Source organism: Centrocercus urophasianus, unplaced genomic scaffold, assembly GCF_019232065.1.
Source record: "Centrocercus urophasianus isolate 14NV4802_14NV808 unplaced genomic scaffold, USGS_Curo_1.0 seq_10, whole genome shotgun sequence".
Lineage (NCBI taxonomy): Eukaryota > Metazoa > Chordata > Aves > Galliformes > Phasianidae > Centrocercus > Centrocercus urophasianus.
This window is the reverse complement of record NW_024884142.1, coordinates 74,328,252-74,346,961: the sequence shown is the minus strand read 5'-3', so window position 1 is coordinate 74,346,961 and position 18,710 is coordinate 74,328,252. Positions and strand designations below refer to the sequence as shown.

The 18,710-nt window shown below is 39.1% G+C and overlaps 1 protein-coding gene across 2 annotated transcripts in view; it reads right to left on the bottom strand.

Moving 5' to 3' along the window:
- ZFAND3 (zinc finger AN1-type containing 3) overlaps positions 1-18,710 on the bottom strand; it is a 130,432-nt gene that overhangs the window by 107,247 nt on the left and 4,475 nt on the right. The window contains exon 1 of one of the 2 annotated variants that reach the window (XM_042829521.1): positions 1,723-1,741. The exons of the other annotated variant lie outside the window; for it this stretch is intronic. The gene's annotated coding sequence lies outside the window, so the exon portion shown is untranslated. Of the gene's footprint in view, positions 1-1,722; positions 1,742-18,710 lie in introns of those variants that run through there. 2 annotated transcript variants of the gene reach the window in all.

Sequence of the window (18,710 nt, the reverse complement as noted above, 5' to 3'; positions counted from 1 at the left end):
TATACGTTTGGAATGCTTTACACGAGAGAGCACGCAGTTCATCACTGTGCTCGTTTTCTCCCTGCTAACCCCAGGAGGAATCGCTGCCTCCCCTGTCACTTCTGATCCACACACTCAGCACAGCCTCCCCCCATGACACCTAACTGCTATTTTTGTGTAGGTTTTCGCTGTTCTTGGTCGGTTGTGCCTTTTTTTCTTTAACACATTTAAGTGTACATTAAAAAGCGCAAAACCTCCACAGTGATCATTCTGAGATTAAACTGCTTTAACGTCCAGAATTCACATGACCTAAAACAGGAAACACCTTTACAACAACTTAGTGCTTCATGGTGTCAAAGTAATTTTTTTTAAGTATTCTAGATGCAAATGCAGTATCTCCAAGAGCAAACGCCATAAAAGATGTAGTAATCAACTATTTTCAGAAAGAAAAACTACATTAGATGCCCCAACCCTAGGAAAAAAAAAAAAGTTACTTTCAAAATATGCATTTAAAATCATCCGTCCCTCACTGATCTGAGAGCAAACAAGAAGTTGCCCTCAACCTTCTCATTACCATAGCTAGCCAGACATCAAGCTACTTGTCCTTGCCTACTTGTAACGACAGAACTGAGTTCAAATACAGAAGACCTAAAGAATAGTAAAGCTGCTCCAAAAACCAGATGGAAAGCACCCTACACATTCTTTTAGAACACAGCATTCTAGTTCTTTGGCACTTTATTTTCTTACAAGTCAAGGCAAGACAACATGTGTCTTGATTTATTGAACAGTACTGGCATATTAGCAATTCAATTAAGAAATTTTTCCATAGAGAAAACAAACTCTTGGAAAAATAACAAACCCATGTGATAAAAGAATAACTTTCAGCAATGCAGAAGCTGATTATGTGAATGTCTGCATAATTTACGTGTAAATAACAAAACAAAGCAAAAGGATAAAGTTAAATGAAAGTATTTTGAGACATAATATATAAATGTTAATAACAATAATCCAGATGCTTTTCCTTTTTGCTCTTCTACACAGAGGGACAAAATCTTTCCAAGCTTACCTAATTATGTCAATCACATCAGGCCATATTTCTACAAGTTTCAAACTTTATTCTTCCTAGTCTAGAAAGTCAACAACATCCAAGACATCAATATCTTAGCTCCTCACTAAGTGCATGCTTACTAACACTGCGTGGACCAACAAGTCCACAGTAGGAGGCTATCTTCCACTGACACTCTCAGACTGAGCACGGTACACAAAAATCAGCTCAGACCAAATACACCCACGCTGAAATAGATCCAAATGTTTGCTCATTATGGAGCTGCACTGGCATTTACACATTAGTCTTAAAGCATCCACACTGTCTGACTTTTTTCCCTCATCTTTCATGCTGCCTTTACCTCCTCAAAACATGTGTACAACAGTCTATTTCTCAAAATACCAAAAGGAAACAGCAACGACTCATTCCTAAATATTCAAGATTGGATAGTTAACATAGTTAATCTAGCAGCCCCAATAAAACATTCTTAGTTCAAATGTCCAGAGAGCTGTGCCCTGGCAAAAAATCCAGCTGTTCTGATGGTGATGTAAGAGCTGTTTGCTCTTCTGCACATTCAACTGCAGCATGCAGGAAAGCTAATGCTTCACATTTCCATATCATATTAGTATCACATTTCCAACTCATATCAGTATGAGTTCCTAGGGAAGAGTAGAAAAGAGCAGAGGAAACAAACCAACCCAAAATATCTTTCCCCTTACTGCTTGTCTTCTGCATGATAGGAATCAGGAATGTTCTCTTCCAGTGCTCTTCGCTCACAGGTCTTACTACCAGAACAGAAGATAAGACAAAACATTAAACAGGATTCAAAAGAAAGATTTATCCAAGCCCATTTTGGACAATTTTTTAGCTAACTGACGGGGAAGGGGGAGAAGGACACAAATCTTAAACACAGACAATTACGGACCAGTACCCCCGTTTTGTTTTTAACGCCCTCGTCATGACTACAGGAAGGATTCTGTCCCAATCTAAACCAGACTTGCTTCTTAAATTTGGTATGCCACTAGTCCATCGCATGGAACTGTTCAGAAGCTTTCAGAAGTTGCCTTCACCTATCCAACGTGCTTGTGTAGGTGGATGACAACAGCAGAGGCAGGGCAAACCCAATGCTACCAGCTGAAGGTTGAGAGACTGCAAAATAAGTAATTACAAGGACACCGAATGCACTACCACACCAGATTGCATAGCTCCCAAATTATTTACTAACAAATGAGATCACACAAACTGAAGCATTTAGTAGGTCATGACTAACTGGGATACTCACTTTTCCATTCAAGTTTTATACATGATCTTCTAAACAGGGCGTATAAAAGTTAGAAACTACAAACATTAAAAACAAAACAAAACAAAAAAATCACAAAAGTGAAGAGCTGCCATTTTAGCGTGTTATCTCAAAGCCTTAAAAGATTCCCCATTTGAAAACAATTTTATCTCACGCTCATCACAGTGAAAGCTTTTATGCCGCTACTATTTGGCAAGGACTGAAACACTGTACACAATTCCTTATTTAGACCATTCATCTACAAGCTGGAGTTGATACAAGAGAATATTTGACAGTCAGTATTCCACCTATTTCTTTTCCAGAGTGCATCCTGTGAAGAACTCGCACTTCATTCCATTGTCTAACTGAAGAGCTCAGTTCTGCTCACCACATTTCACTTTAGCTCTGGGCATAAAAATTGTCTCCAGAACTTTCTTAAAAAAATTAAAAAGTAAAAAAAAAAAAAATGCAATAGACGTAGCAACAGGAGAGTGGGAAAGGAAGTCAAGAAGAGATTGCTTGTCTTGTATTAGGTACCCCATCAACTCTCACACACAGCCCAAGTCTACACACACACACAAAGCCAAACTAAATTGATTGTTTATTCAATAAGAACTCATATATATACACCTTATATGTATGCCTTAAAGCATACCACAGGTAGAACCACTTAACAGGCTCTGCCCAAGACCACTCAGATGATGTGACGTTACAGAACAGTACCAACACAAGACAACTGCTTGTAGCATGCTGCCTTTTTACAGTACTACAGAAGCTGCACTCTGTGGGTCTCTGCCAGTTTGCACTGAACATCTGTAACTCTCTAGGTACTCTCACATCTGCAAAGCATAAGGGTTCCTGCCGTTGTTAACATCAAATGAGCTCAACTAGTAGCAGCACTGGTGAGAATTTACTGCGTAAAGGAAACGTTTGATGGGAACACAATACCACACCAGTATCAGCAGATGAATCACATTAAGTCTTGCCTCATATTCAGAAGACCATCCCTGAATTCTGCAAAATTTGAATCACAGCCTGCTTACATTTGTATTGCAAGGCCACAGTGAAATTCAACTGCAGTGGGCTTTACAAATCACCATCCATCCCGTGAGATCTGAAAATAAATCCACAGGGAACATAAATTACTCTCGAAAAACATGAAATGTATGACTGACATCGTATCAGTCATATGTAACAACCAGTTATTAATGCAAGGGTCTTGTCTTATTTACACAAGGGGAAATACTGACTGCTATGATAACAGAAATAAGATAGGTCTTATTCAGTATCATATGTGAAAAATAACCCAGAATATTTCCAGAGAAATTAAAGGAAAAGTAATGAAAAGGAAAACGTGGCTGTTCGCCTCCTTTTTACACTATGGGTATTCTGGGCACTTTTCTGCTTCTCTTTTCAGCATAAGAATGAGTAATTTACAGCACGAGAGAATGAACACATTGGGAAGTATTATTATTAAAAAAAAACTAACCCAGGAAATCAAAGGCAACATGAATATTTAATCCATTTAAATGAGTAAGAGAGACATTCTCAAAACACTTGAGCAAAGCTAAAACGAACAATACTGTGTATTTCAATTCACTTCCTGATCCCTCAGTAAAGGTTAGAGAGAGCTTTCACTTCTTGAGACTTTATTAAATTCAGCCAAAGCCAAGCAGTGGCCTGACAGTCCCAACAGGTCTATTGACGAAACAAATTTCCAAGCTTGTAAGTTCCTCTGTAAAGGTTAAAACAGCAACAGGAAAAAGCAGAGAAAAGATTTATTATTCTACAAGTCCCCTTCTTAACTTAAGTGAAGACCTCAGACTTTCAATGAGCTGCAACTTCACACTTCAGAATTAAGCTTTTCTCAAAAGGAAGCTGTACATTATCTGAGAAGCAGAATTTCTAGGACCGCTGAACACCAATTCAAGCTTTCATTTTCTATGCATCACACGAGAAACGATCAAGCTTTGCTACCCTATCTAAATTCTAAAGCTTAGCAAAGAGCCCATGTTATTTTTTTTCAAGTCAATTATACAAATCAATTGTTTGAATTGATAAAAAAATAAAAAGCTAAGGCTCACTGCTTCAATATAAGTGCAATAAAAACGGAGATTGGTATAATCATCAATTTAAGGCTTCTGAAACAAGCTGTCTGAAAGCCCCCATCACAACAGGAGTGGCACAAGAGACCAAACACACTGCAACCATTAAACTCACACAGTCAGCTCTTGGCTTTGCACAAAACATAAAGGAAAGATACACCACCCTACAGTCATGTGGTCTGGACAGAATTCTAAACATAAAAAAAAAAAAAAGGAGCTTTTAAAACCCTTATATTGAGATTAAATGGTTAGCATTGTAAAATAGGCTTTCTTAATGTTAGAACACTATTCCTTGGGAAGAAAAAAATAAAAAGAAACCTGTGGAGAAAGCCCTAAATCCTCCTATGTCCCCAGTCCTCTCACACGACTTTTAAGACTACATTTTCTCGCTATGTGACCAACACTTTCCTTGCAGCTTCTCCACAAACACAATCCTAACTTTCATTTAAGTAACTCACCTTAGTTCTCCAGTCAACTACAGCAACACAACCACCCTTTGTTGACAGTTGACAGGTTGTTGACTGTGTTGACAGTTTCAAAGGTAAAGGATATATTCCTTCTTGTATTCTTTTTGCTAGCATGTAAGAAACTTTTGAGTACACTCTGTTCCTTTTTTTTTTCCCCCAACATCTGTAACAAAAGTGTTCACACCATGAGGGCAGGGTTTGTTTCTGTAACACACCAGGAACATTTCATCTCACAGCATCCAGTGAAGCCCAAAAGCCTTTTCAACAGCAGGAGCAGAATGGTCTGTGGGAAAAGATGAAGTGTTTCTCAACAAACCTTCTCAGCTCCAATGGGAGACCATCATATCCGTCTTTCCTTGAACCTTTTCTACTTCCTTAAAGGTAAACATTTTATTTTGAGTCATAGATTCTTATTTGGAACAAAAGCACCTTAAAAAACAGCCTAGCAGTTGGCCAACCAGATAAATACACTGGTTTTTACTGATGTACAAAGTAGTGTCCTTTATGTATCCGAACAACGAGCTTTGAAAAAATACTTTATCTTGCCAATGCACAGCTGAAGGTCAGTGGCTGTAGCTGGATTTCTGCCATTCACAGCATGTAATATAAAAAAGCTGTGCCATTTAATAAAAAAAAAATTAATAAAAGGCTAGTTAGGGGAAAGCAGAACCTGTAAGAACATGAGCCTTCTCTGTACAAGCTACGTTGTGTGAAGGCTTTACATCGTATTGACACTGCATGTAATCATAAAAGCAGAACTTGTGTGGATGGAATAACTCATTTTTCATTACTGACTCATCATCCTAGTCACTGATGCTGCTGAAACTGTCCTATAACAAACATTGTGCCCTGGAATTTGAGAGCTTACAGCTTGTTCTGGACTAAGGGCTTGCTTTTTCCTATGGACTGCACATAACCAGACTTCACTGAAACCAAAGCTCTTTTTGGTGCAAGAACAACTGTTTATCATGGCAAAGACTGGTAGCAAAAGGACCAATACTGTAATTTCAAGTTCAAGTGTTGAATGTTAAACATCCATACCAATGATGGCCATTGCTCTGCCAAGTTCATCTGAATTTAGAAGTATGGGAATCTGAGAGTCATGCTGACTCAGGGCACCCAAATTTCAGCTTTATTTTAAATATCACCCCCACATTACCGCAGTTAAATTGCTCCCCACAGTCCTGCCAGTGTGCTCAGTAATCCCATCTCATTCCCTACTTAAAGCAATAATATACCTATCACTCTATTAGGGAAAATCCTATTGCCACCAAAGCTCCCGACACACAGACACAGCGTACATCCTGAGGCACATAAAAAGGAGTTAAGGGCAGGAGAAAGTTAAACACCACACAACAGAACTGAACAGAATCAGGAGAACACATGGATTACAGTCCTATAAGACCCAGGATTTCCCAGTTTTTCCTTACGCTTGAAAATCACTGTGCAAGCTCTAATAAACCTTGTGCAAGAAGTCTGTCTCTTACAGAAAGTAGCAATGCCACCTTTGTGAAGCACAACAAATACCTGAAAGCAGTTACTTCCACCTGGAAGCTGTTTGGGAATAGGCCACAAGGAATTTAGATACACCGCTACAGAATCCAAATAGCCACAAATGCTGCGCCGATGTAATTCTGAGAACATATTTTCCCAAAACAGATTGTGCACAGGATAATAATAATTTAATGTGAAGTGATGCATCTTATCAAGGAGGAAATTTAACTTTGTTTAAATAGAAAACAATTTCTGTCAGTAGTTAAACAGACAGAAGAGTTATCAATAAGAAGCCAAAACAACTGGAGTATGGCACTGCATTCATTGTAGATGCACAATGAAAATAGTTACATTTCTGTCCACAGCCACAGACAAGCATTTCACACCGATACTTAGAATGCTAATAAATGACCATGTTTTTATGAGCCATTTTCCCATTTGTGAACTACAGACCAAGCTAAGGGTAGTTATTCACCCCGTTTTATGGCATCCTTTCATTTGAATGCTCTGAAATTTTACTACAACACTGAAAGCTAACTACTGATTAAATAAAGAGCAGTTTGTTCTGTTATCCTGCCAGCTGGTGAAAATATTTGAAAGTACAACTGTTCAACATTCATTCCAACTCATTTCAAAGTTGATATAAACTGTTGCACTGTTAAATGTGTATATGTTTTATAGAAGAAAAGAACTACGCAATTGTACCTGAAATGCAGTTAAGTGAAGTCAGCACACACAACCCTATCACGTGCTGACTAAGCAATCACCCCACTAAGATACTCACAGTATTTCTGCCTTGGATTCAGTCCTACAAGCCCCCAAACACCGTTTGATCATATTACATAAGTATGGTTGGCAACACAACGTTTTCAAAAGCTCAGTGGGATTTGATGCAGAAATCATTTAAATGCTTTGAAATCACTTACTATATTTGGACTTTCAGTGAAGGACACTCGATTACAGGAACTGTGCCTGCCTTGTTACATGAATGATAAAGAGTTCTTCTTGTTTTTAACCCGATCGTGTAACTTCCAGGCCCTGCCAGCGAACAAATCAGAACTCCACTTTCACAAAGAAATATATTCCATCCAGTGCTACCGGCTGATAATTCAGATGGTTTGAATTCATTCCCAAGCTTTTCAATATTTGAAAGTCTACAAGAAGACTAAACAAACCTGTCAGTGAGTGAAATCTGGGAAGCTGAGACTATAGAGACTCCCTAGCTTGAAAATGTCTATTGATGCATGATTATTTTTTTTCTAAAACAATAAACCAGCAAGAAAAAAAAAAAAACACTTTAATGCTATAAGGCACAGAACATTGTTTTTGCTGTTTTTCTCACAAATTTCTTTCAGCCTCCTGCACTTCACTATCATCCTCACTCCTCTTGATGGCATACAAGTGATAAAGTAAGGTTCCAGTCCTTTCTGACTGCTTGCACACATAAAGCTGGAGTTTGCCTGTACCTATCTGCTGCCACAAAGAGTTGTCCTGCAGTTCCCCAGTGATTGGTTCCAGCAAGTAACACGTGGGTCACACAGCACACAAGTAACCCTTGCCCAGCGCTCTGACCCAGTCACCACTCAAAGCTTCCTCCTGCAAGCAGCAAGTGGCACAACCAGCAGCGAGCACTCAGCACTGTCCATACACACCTTTCAGTCATAAATCTCTAAGTCTGCTATAAGATAACAAAGCACTCGGTTCTCAATCTTCTGCTCATTCTCCCCAGCAATATAAGCAGGCTCTTGTGTCTGAACTTATTTGTAACCTCTCCTAGCATCAGCTATTTCCTGATCTACACACCATGTTACATTTCTTCTCTTTTACCCAATTACTTCAGGAGGAAACTCCATTTGGGGATTTTAAATAATTCTAGCACTGAACATCCTGAACTAACAGGTGACAGCACCACATAATGTCAACATTTAGGGGGCATTTTGCATCCGTAAGATACAAATTAATATTTTCATGTAATCGCTGTTCCAAGTGTAAGCTTTAATGTAAAACATATTTATCTTCTACTTCATTCTGTGGTAGCTTTGTACACAGCTAGCACTAACAACAGAATGGGTAAAGCTCAAAGAAATTAGTGGAAGCCATTAAAACTTCAGCAATGCAGGAGTACAAGAAAGCATTACACATTAATCTGACAAAACAAAAGCCACTCATCTCTCCTCTCAGCATCTAACTAATGATAAATGCAACTAGGTAACCAACATGCATGCTACAACACAGGGAGATAGTTAAGTGTTTAGCTTCATAATCAAACATGCTACCAACAGCCCTAAGTCCCGCTTGGATCCAAGTTTGGCAGAACTAATCCAGTGGGGGTAATCAGCAACCCACAGGTCTCAACTCTCACGTTTAGCTACCTGCATTTGTAAGCCCCATTTCGCATTTTAAATATGAAACTTCTTTTAATTCCTACAACTAATTCAAGACAACCATTAGCCTACTCTTCTCTACTACATGAAGTCAATTAGCAGCCTACCTTAGGAAAATAAATTATCAGGACATCACAAAAACCTTAAATATTACCCCCAATATACTACCCGCTCCCTCAAGTCCAAAACTGTTACAATACAACTACATTTATGCAGTGATTTTTTTTTTTTAAGCAGTATGTGGAGAAGTTTGCAGTGTCTATATAATTAATAAGAGAGATGAAATTTTGTACCTAGTCACTTGACATTTTCCTTATAAATTTAAAACTAAAGCCTTTATGCAAGTACAGCAGATGTAAAAATGGCTAGAGGACAGAGAGAACAAGGTCATCCTAAAATAGCAAGTTTTTATTCTCTGAAAAAAATAATAAAAATACCTACTATTTCTCCCCTACTGGTGAGCACTTAAGAGAAATGGTGATGAGGAAACTAAATGAATAATCAAAATGTGAATATGCTTCACCCTCCCCTCTTTTCACCTCCTTCAAAGTTTTCACAGAATCACAGAATGGCCCAGGTTGGAAGGGACATCAAGGATCATAAAGCTCCAACCCCCCCTCCTGCCACAGGCAGGGCCACCAACCTCCCCATCCAATACCAGACCAGGCTGCCCAGGGCAAATCCGACCTGGCCTTGAACACCTCCAGGGACGGGGCATCCACAACCTCTCTGGGCAGCCTGTTCCAGCACCTCACCACTCCCATACTAAAGAACTTCTGTGTTTATCACAGCCTCCCTCAATTAATTCCCTAGGGTACGCATTTCCAACCTCCTCTCTCACACCGTGCCTTGAGAGCCCTCTGTAAGGAACTCTTACTGGGCTGCAGCTGTACTGGCAGCCCCCTAAGTGAGGCTGGTGTGAGTGCTGCAGCAGGCAGTGTGGGCCTGCTGAACGCTCTGCCCCACTAACTCAGTGTTGGCTACAGTGCATGAATCAGTGCCACGCGCCAGCATGCTAGCCATGAGAAATGAGAAATTGCGCCAGGCAATGGATGACAGGGCAGGGAACAGCGCTTTCCAGAAAGGGTGCCAGATGTAAACTTGGAATGAGACCCCCAACTCAACGCACTGCGCCTTGCTCATATTTCACACAGCACACTTCCCACTTCTCAGGCAATTGCATTTCAATTACCAGCATAGAAAGAATTCAGCACACACGTTCCGCTCTAAAGTTCAGGGGTTTTAAACACCGAGTGAAAAAACAATCCTTCATCCTGTGACAGGAGAAGGAAACCTTTACGCAGATTGGTATTTTGGCTTTTCCATCTTCAGTGATCCAGATTAATGCAAACACAAACTCTAATCTTCGCAGTTGTCATTTTCACAAGGTAGCTTTTACTTTCTAAGCGTTTAAAGCAGACAGCATATATTTATTTACATGAACAAAAGTGAGAGTAGTGCAGCACTCAGACACCATCATGTAATCCTCATCATCTTTCTGTTTTGAAATAACATGGAGAAAATGTGAGAAAAAGCTGCAACTTCCTAGTATTCTCCTTTGCTAATTGGTACTAAAGGAAAAAAATCACCATCAGCACATTATTGCATCAATTCAGGCTGTGGGAAATCAAAGCCAGGTTAAATATTTCATTCACACGCACGCACAGCAAACAGCAAAGGCCCTTTCGTGCAATCAGCTATTCATGCACTTCTGGAGGTAATCTTGGCAAAGGCACAGTAACCAAGCACTGAGCGATCATTAACAGCTGGTAATAAAAAAGAGCCCCATAACATTACCTCATCCTGAACACTCATCCAATCTTTGTGTAACTTGGTCAGAACACAAAGAGAAGACACAAGTTTTAACCACCTAACCACTGTGACACTGCTGTACACTGCAAGCCTACTGAATCACAGAATGGTCCAGGTTGGAAGGGACCTCAAGGATCATGAAGCTCCAACCCCCCCCCCGCCACAGGCAGGGCCACCAACCTCCCCATTCAATACCAGACCAGGCTGCTCAGGGCCCCTTCCGACCTGGCCTTGAACACCTCCAGGGACTGAGCATCCACAACCTCTCTGGGCAGCCTGTTCCAGCACCTCACCACTCTCATAGTAAACAACTTCCCCCTGACACTCAGCCTAAATCTTCCCTCTTTCAACTTAAAACCATTTTCCCTTGTCCTGCTATTATCTATCCTTTCAAAGAAATAACTACCGCTTCATCAACTATACCAACATTGAATTCTACACAGAAGCAGAAATTAAAAGGCATTCTAAAAATTTAAACAAGCAAGCAGAAGTACTGACCCAACTCCTTAGTCATCCCAAATCCCTGAGAAAGATAAAATCCAAAAGAAAAAAGCATGTCTTCATGATCATGCTTGACTCAATTAAAGCTTTTAATCATATATCCTTGCACCTTCCTCAGCTGCACTCTTTACTCACAGAGGGCCCCTTCTGTAAAGAGACTGCACAATCCTCCCTCTTTCACCACAGTAATCTGAGGAACCAGAGATAGCTTTGTTTGGCCTCTATCAACTAGGAAACATTAATAACAGCAGACATGGACTGTGACCTCCACGGACATGATTTTCTTTCCTCATCTTACTTCCCACTGCTTGTACTTAACGCACTGTCCCTTTCAACAGCAGACTGGCAAATGAACAGTTTGGATCTTATAGCTATCTAAGCACCAATTTTCCTTGAGACAATGTAAGAAGATGTTTTCTCTTCATTACAGGAAGGGAAAAGGCTACCTATGCATCCATAGAAAACATTTACATTTGACAATTCAGCCAGCATCTAAGCAAATTAAACAAGCCTGTATTGAATACGTACCACCTAAAGATAGCTACCAGCTAATACATTTTGTGATAAAGATTATACCATACTTAGCACTTCCTACATGACTTTAGCAGAAACAAGAGTTTCCGAACCATACCTACAACTAAACAACAGAAAACCAACATACAAATGTTAATATGTCCGGACATGTGGTAGAACACAGACATCTTCTGATTCCTGCTAGCCATGAGGAGACAGGCATACACACAGGACTGATTTTGGAGACAGAGGTAAAACTTAGATATATACTTAGAAGAAGCAGAGAAGTTTCCCTGCACACTAAAGGAAAGCCTGTGCATCCAAAAGCTGGCCTACTTTTTCCAAGCTAGGTGTTCAGTCAATGCAATAGAAGTGCACAGTCTGCCTTCAGAGTTATCCTGCACAGATGATGAGGCACAAGAAAGCTGTACAGGAGAAGGCAAGGCGCTGTTCATTAATCAGATAACAATAAAACCCAAGAGGAAGATCATCGACACCATTCCCCCTACCTTCTTCACCATCTGCCCTCACAGCCACCCAGACAACATGAGCTTTTAGAGCAACCCTGTCTGCATCACCACCTTACAGAAACCTCAGCAGCTCAAATGTGTATAGAGCATAAATTCACTGTGGTAGTTACTGGTTGAGAAGCCTTCATTTTGCCCACAAATAACTAAAACAACTCTCAAAGCTCCACTTATAATGTTCATTCTATTTGTATCAGGAAAAAATACTATTAGAATAGGTATTCAAAGCTGACAAAAGGAACTTATGCTAGAGCTGTCTTCACTCTCAAAATTGACAGACACACCTCAGCAGTATTCTGTGTTTTAGCAGCACTTCTGTTAAAGTGTGCAACAAACACTGACAGAAGCCAGAAATTCATCACCCACTCGGATAATGGAAATAATGACAGAAATAACGTGGACAAAAAACCAACTAAATCACTATTTGTCTCAAAAGCATCTAGAACTCAGCAATGTGCTGGCAAACTGATCCAAGGACACACACCAAGAAAAAACAACAATTACAGCAACATCTGCTCTGCTGTCTGAAAGGTGTAGACTTACATTTCTTACAGCCCTGGACTAATGCTATTTAGAGTTTCCAAATGCAGTAGTTTGAAAAGCAACCAGTATTTTAGTTATCTGCATTTTGGACACGTGTCAGAGAACATGTTAGCTCAGGCAACTGAATTCTGATCTGTAATACTAAAAGCTCTTGTTACATCAGTAAGTGATGAAATCCCCAGTATTTTACTTGATTTTGAAAGAATGATGCAACACATTTGTTCATTTACTATATAGTTCTATACACTGTGCAATGATATGTACATTGTGTTTTTACCACTTGAATCTGTCTTTACAAACTGCTTGAGCAGGACAGGAAGCCTTCATTATTCACCAGAAAGATTTCTGGTCTTGTTTGAATTAGTCACAGGAGAACATTAATAATAAAAGGAAATACTGTGTCGCAGAATAATGGATAATAATGGGCTCCTATCTTCATCAAGAGAGTGCTACAAAACCACCTGAGACTTCCAGATGTGTAATGCAGGCGGTTCTTGCTCTGCTAATTGCATAGCAACCCTTATGATTGAAAGAAACTTCCTCCACCCACCACAAGCACTTCCTTAGACATGAATATCCTTGGAAACAACATGTCAATGGCTCAACACTGTTTTACAGCAGGTTCTGACTTAAAACAAACATCTCTCCATGAAGAACAGAGCTTGGGAACCTGCAAACACTCCTTGCTGTCAGGTCTTGCATTCAGGAATCTTAAACAACTGTGGAATTAAATAGAGCAATATGGTTCATTAATGATGGAAAATATCCAGGTGAGAAAGCATGGTCCAACTGACACAGTCACATATGCTTACAGAGCTAATAATAAATCTTTTCCAAACTTGAACGCAAAGAGAACACATACTGTATTACAAAAAGGGGATAAAATAAAAAAGGGAACAGCATTCAGCAAAAGGGACACAACATCTATGTACTTGGAGTCAGCACACACAAGCAGAACGTTAAAATAGCAATATGTCCAGTGCCTAAAATAATGCCAACTAACCTGTAACATTAGCAAACCACAGGCAAAAGAGGGTACATAGCAATATTCCACTCTCACTTACAGTATCTAATCTAGAGAAGAAATATACTCGAACATACGTACACTACAAGTCTCACAAATACTTCATGCACTTGACAACATTAGGAGTTACGAGCAGAGTCAGTCATTTCCTTAAATCAAATGAGGACTCAATTTGCTCCATCTTCAGTTAATTATTATTTGCAAGGCAACTTTAATTTCAATTACTTTGCAATGAAGTATTAATCCCAAAGACCCAGTGCCAAGAAGAGATATCTGAAGTGTTCAGATACTATTGTTAATTGCTTTCTTTTGAAAGCTCAGAAATGAATTAACGCCTAGGTTAGTTAGGTAAGTTATGGGTACATGTGGATTATTCCTGAAAGCACTTTATCAATTACAGCACAATTGATGGCTCATTTCGTGACTCTATTTTCAAGTTTTTAACATTTTGAGCATTTTTTTTAAATGAAATCACACTACTTTCCACAATAATGTTGCTATTAAATGTTAAATCAGGCTTACATGCTTATTAAAATTAAAACTGGAGAAAATCCTAACTCCTAAATCACACAATGTTAAAAACAAGTTTTATTCCTTCAAAGACACACACACAGTCAAAAGCTGATTCTGAAAATAGAAATTATTAGATTTCTAATTTCTTAATATGCCAGCAATTCAAGAGAACACTAGAAACCTACCTGCATGAATAAGTAAACATTTGACAACACTTAGACAATTTAGAAGTCACTAATATCTACTAGTTTACTGGGAGATTTAAGAAAAAATGACACTAGGATACAAAACAACAGGCAAGCATTACTGCCAAGCACTACTGCAAGGATCTGACATCATTACCTGCTCTTGTACATGCTGTCAGCAACACCTGACCTAAGATTTACCCTTCTCCAGCTAGAAATGTATTTTATAGAGCAGTACCAGATATTTGTGAAGAAAAATTTTGTAGTAAATGAGTTACCAACAATCTAGAATAGTACTGATAGCATCTTTGACTGAAAACAATCTAACCTACAGCTGGAAGGACAATAAAGCTTCCAGTGCTGAAAGATCCTTTCTAAAAAGCAGCATTTTACCTACCTTATATACACAACTTCCTCTGACACTGCCTCAGCAACATATAATTAAAGATCAACATGCTGCTGTTCTGGCGACAGGGCTGATCTCAGACACAGCCAAAGAATGTCCATGAGGGCATGGCTTTGGATTCTGCTTTTCAAAGGAGTCAGGAAGCTATCATGGGGTAAAAAGAAAAAAAAAACCCACAGCACTAACACTGCTTCTAATCTGGTATTTTTGTTCCCTTCTCCCTATCTCTTAAGTGTTTGGAAATTAAATAGAACTTCTACATTCAAACAGACAGAAGTTAAATATATACATTACAGAACTAGGCCCTCAAATTAAACAACTCACCCAGTAGCATGTAATGCACACACTGAAGCTAAGAACTAAAGATGGCAATCATCACACAACCTCCTTTCCTCACTGTTTGTCCGACTGCTTATTAAAATTTTAGAAGAACCAGTTTTTATCTCCTGCCAAAATTTCTCATTAGTTACTCCCTAAACTGCACCAAATAAACACTGTAAATCTAACACCAGCCAAAGTATATTTATTAAGTGACATAACGTCAGTAGAAGTCATTTTAAAAATAAATTTCCCTACAATACAAATAAAAATTTTACGTCATTAAGAAACTGAAATTCATCTTCCTCACACTGACCTACCAGGTTGAAGTTCACAGCATCGGTATGATGGGCAGACTGAGCAGCAGGCAACAAACAGGACACCTCCAATCCTGGCACAAGACATACAGCAAAGTGGTCCCTGCTGCACATACTTGCAAGACCCCAGAGAGCAAACCAGATGTAAAAACTCATCAATTATTTCCTAGCAACGTTTCTGTACAGGTATTACCTCAATTGCCACAGTGCTACTTCTCAGATGCTATCAGAAGACAAACTGAAGAGCAGTTGCCTGAAACAATTTTAATATTCCATGAATTGCAGACCCAATACATTTTCCTGAGTATCGGTAAAGAAGAAAAAAAAGTTTATACCCCAGTTTAAACCTAAGTTCCTTCACAAATCTTGCATCTAAAAAAGTAAATTCACGCTGCAAATATGCCTGATTTTTAATTCTAAGTACAAAGAAGGGATTCCATGCTGGTGAGCTCTGCCAATACTGAACAGCCAGGAACCGCTTCAAATATCAAGTGCCATTTGAGCAATAGGGGAGGAAGAACACATTGATCTGATTTGCCTGCTAAGCTGGACATCCTTCTCTGAAATCCCAATATCACCACAGTCAAGATCAAATACCGTCCACAACCAAGACTTAAAGATCCCAAACATGCCTCTAAAGGTGGTCTATTTGAGGAGACACTGTGACATTTTAAACTTCAAAGAATATAAGCACTGTCTTGCTGTGAAAACAAATCACATTGATAAAGTCCACCAACTGCTACTAAAGAAGCCTACGCTTAATTGACAAACTCCTATATTAAAATAATTTAAAAGTCCACTAATAATTGGCACAGCATGTCATCGAAAATATGTAGTGACCCACTGGAAGAGGTTGTGGATGCCCCATCCCTGAAGGCATTCAAGGCCAGGCTGGATGTGGCTCTGGGCAGCCTGGTCTGGTGGTTGGTGACCCTGCACATAGCAGGGGGTTTGAAACCACATGATCATTGTGGTCCTTTTCAACCCAAGCCATTCTATGAATATATCCATCATGGAGTTAATGCTTTGCCTCACTGTGATGTCAACATCCTAAAGGAAGTACTGAGTTACAATGCTTCCATCACCTTGAGACTTCAGTGTTACGCATTAGGCTCACAGAGCAACAACATTAATGTTTCTGTGGAAGCCTGATGTTGAAACGGTTGAAACGCAATTAAAAACAATAGCAGTAGTTCCTTAAAACTGATACTTCTGTTATACCCTTTTAACAGACACGACATGTATTAGAAATTTAGGAGGACCCAAAGCACTTTTTCAGTCTAACACAGCAGTACACAAAATGCACTACAATTGTGCTGCAGCACAGCAGTTGAATACTTCAGTAGTCTGAGAGCTATTCTGGAGCACTAACTGGAATAATCATTAGCAGTGACCAAACTGCAATACCTCCTCTAATCACAGTTTACGAAAGAAATGCAGAAGTACTGACAGACAAGAAGACAGAAGGAAATCTGGGCGGTGACCCACACACATCACTTTTTACTCAACTCCTGCAAGCTTCAAAAAGCAGCACACAACATCCACTCTGTTCTTCTTAGTTCCAGTAGGAGCAGCTATGAAACTGAATTTCATTCTGATCAGTATGGAACTTACAGTCAGATTAAAAGGTGCTGGGTACAGCTGCCTATAATTGGCAATGCATCTGTCTATAATTAGAAAGTATTTCTACAATATTTTATATGAAGATTTTGGATAAATTCAAGGGTTTAAGCAAGTGTTTGTTTTCCCAAATTCCGGCTTCCCCGCAGAAGTAAACAGACAGTTTTAATCAAGCAGGCCTATTTTTGGATCTTCTTAAACAAAACACCCTCACACACCAGCTGCTTGAATTTATTCATTCCTTAAAATTATCACACTGCAAGATTAAAGGAAACAAAACCAATTATTTTTTTCATAAGCAGCACGGCTAAATTATGGAACCACTTGTTGCGGGATGTTGTGAGGGTCAGCTGTGCATATGGATTCGATAAATCATTACACAAATCCGTAAAAAAATTAATTAAGATCTGCTAAGCATAAATCTATATAACAGAGGACAACTTTATGTCTGATTGCCAGAAACAAAAGAGGTATATGGAGATAAGCAGCACTGCATGCTTGCTCTGTTCCTACGCTTCCTCCCTTAGCGCTGCTTATCACACAAATCAAAGACAGGGCTGAATGCATCCCTGGTATGGTCCAGAACAGCCGTTTTTTATTAAATAACAAAACCTCCTTTCTGTCTTGCCTACTCTATTAAGTACCACAAAAGAAAGCATTGTTTTTACATTCCTAGAAAAGAGTTCATTACTGTTAAAATATTAAATCCAATTCATCTGCTTTTACTCCAAGTGCCAATAACCCCTATTCCTAAAGGTCAGCTTTTGCAGCAAATAGAAAGCTTAGCCCTGCTCCCAAATGCAGTACCTTCCTTGCAACTGTGCAAGCTTCCTTGCTCACCATACAGAAAAGTTCAGAAACAAAAGAAGTCTACTTTTTGACTGCAGTTGAGAAGCATTGCTGCTTGCATTATGACCAAAGGAAATCCCAAGAACTTCCCAATTTATTTTTCTTTATTCCGCATATTCTTATCCAAGCAGCAAACAAAACAAAGCCCAATTTCTCTCCCCCCTCTTCCCTCAGATGGAAGCTACTCCATGTCTCACAATTCTCAAAATCTTCCAGAATTTCAATCCAAGGAAAGAATTCCAATTCTCTTGTAGTTCTCCATAGCATTTCCTAGGGAAACCTGGGAGTAAATCAATCTGTTAGGCTTTTTGTTTCTGCCAATTCATTAATTTCTCCTTCCTTCTTCTGCAGTACACCTGCCTCACAGCAGCTAATGATGGCTTTTGCTACAAGCTGCTTCACGCTCTTTTACCCGTGGATTTAACATAACATTAAATAAATTTGTGCATAATATATAAATAATAAAATATTCAAGTATTTTAGTCTTGGCCTAAAACCAAAACACAAAATAAGGACCACAAAGGCAAATTTAATTCTTGATTTAAACCCACTAGACTTTACTTGGAGAGGTGACCTATAAACATCTGTATAATTCTACAACAGTTAGTCAGTTTTACTGTATTACAGCAAACTTGAAAGTAACAAAAGCCATGAAGTTTTTATACTTAAAATGTTGTATGCCTTGTACGGCGCCATAAGAATTACCCTCCTAAAACATCAGCATCATTACGTTATTGATTTAAATCAAAGTAGAATTTGTAGGGGGAAAAGATGAGATGGTTGGTCTGGATGATCTTGTAGGTCTTTTCAGCCTTGGTGTTTCTGTGAA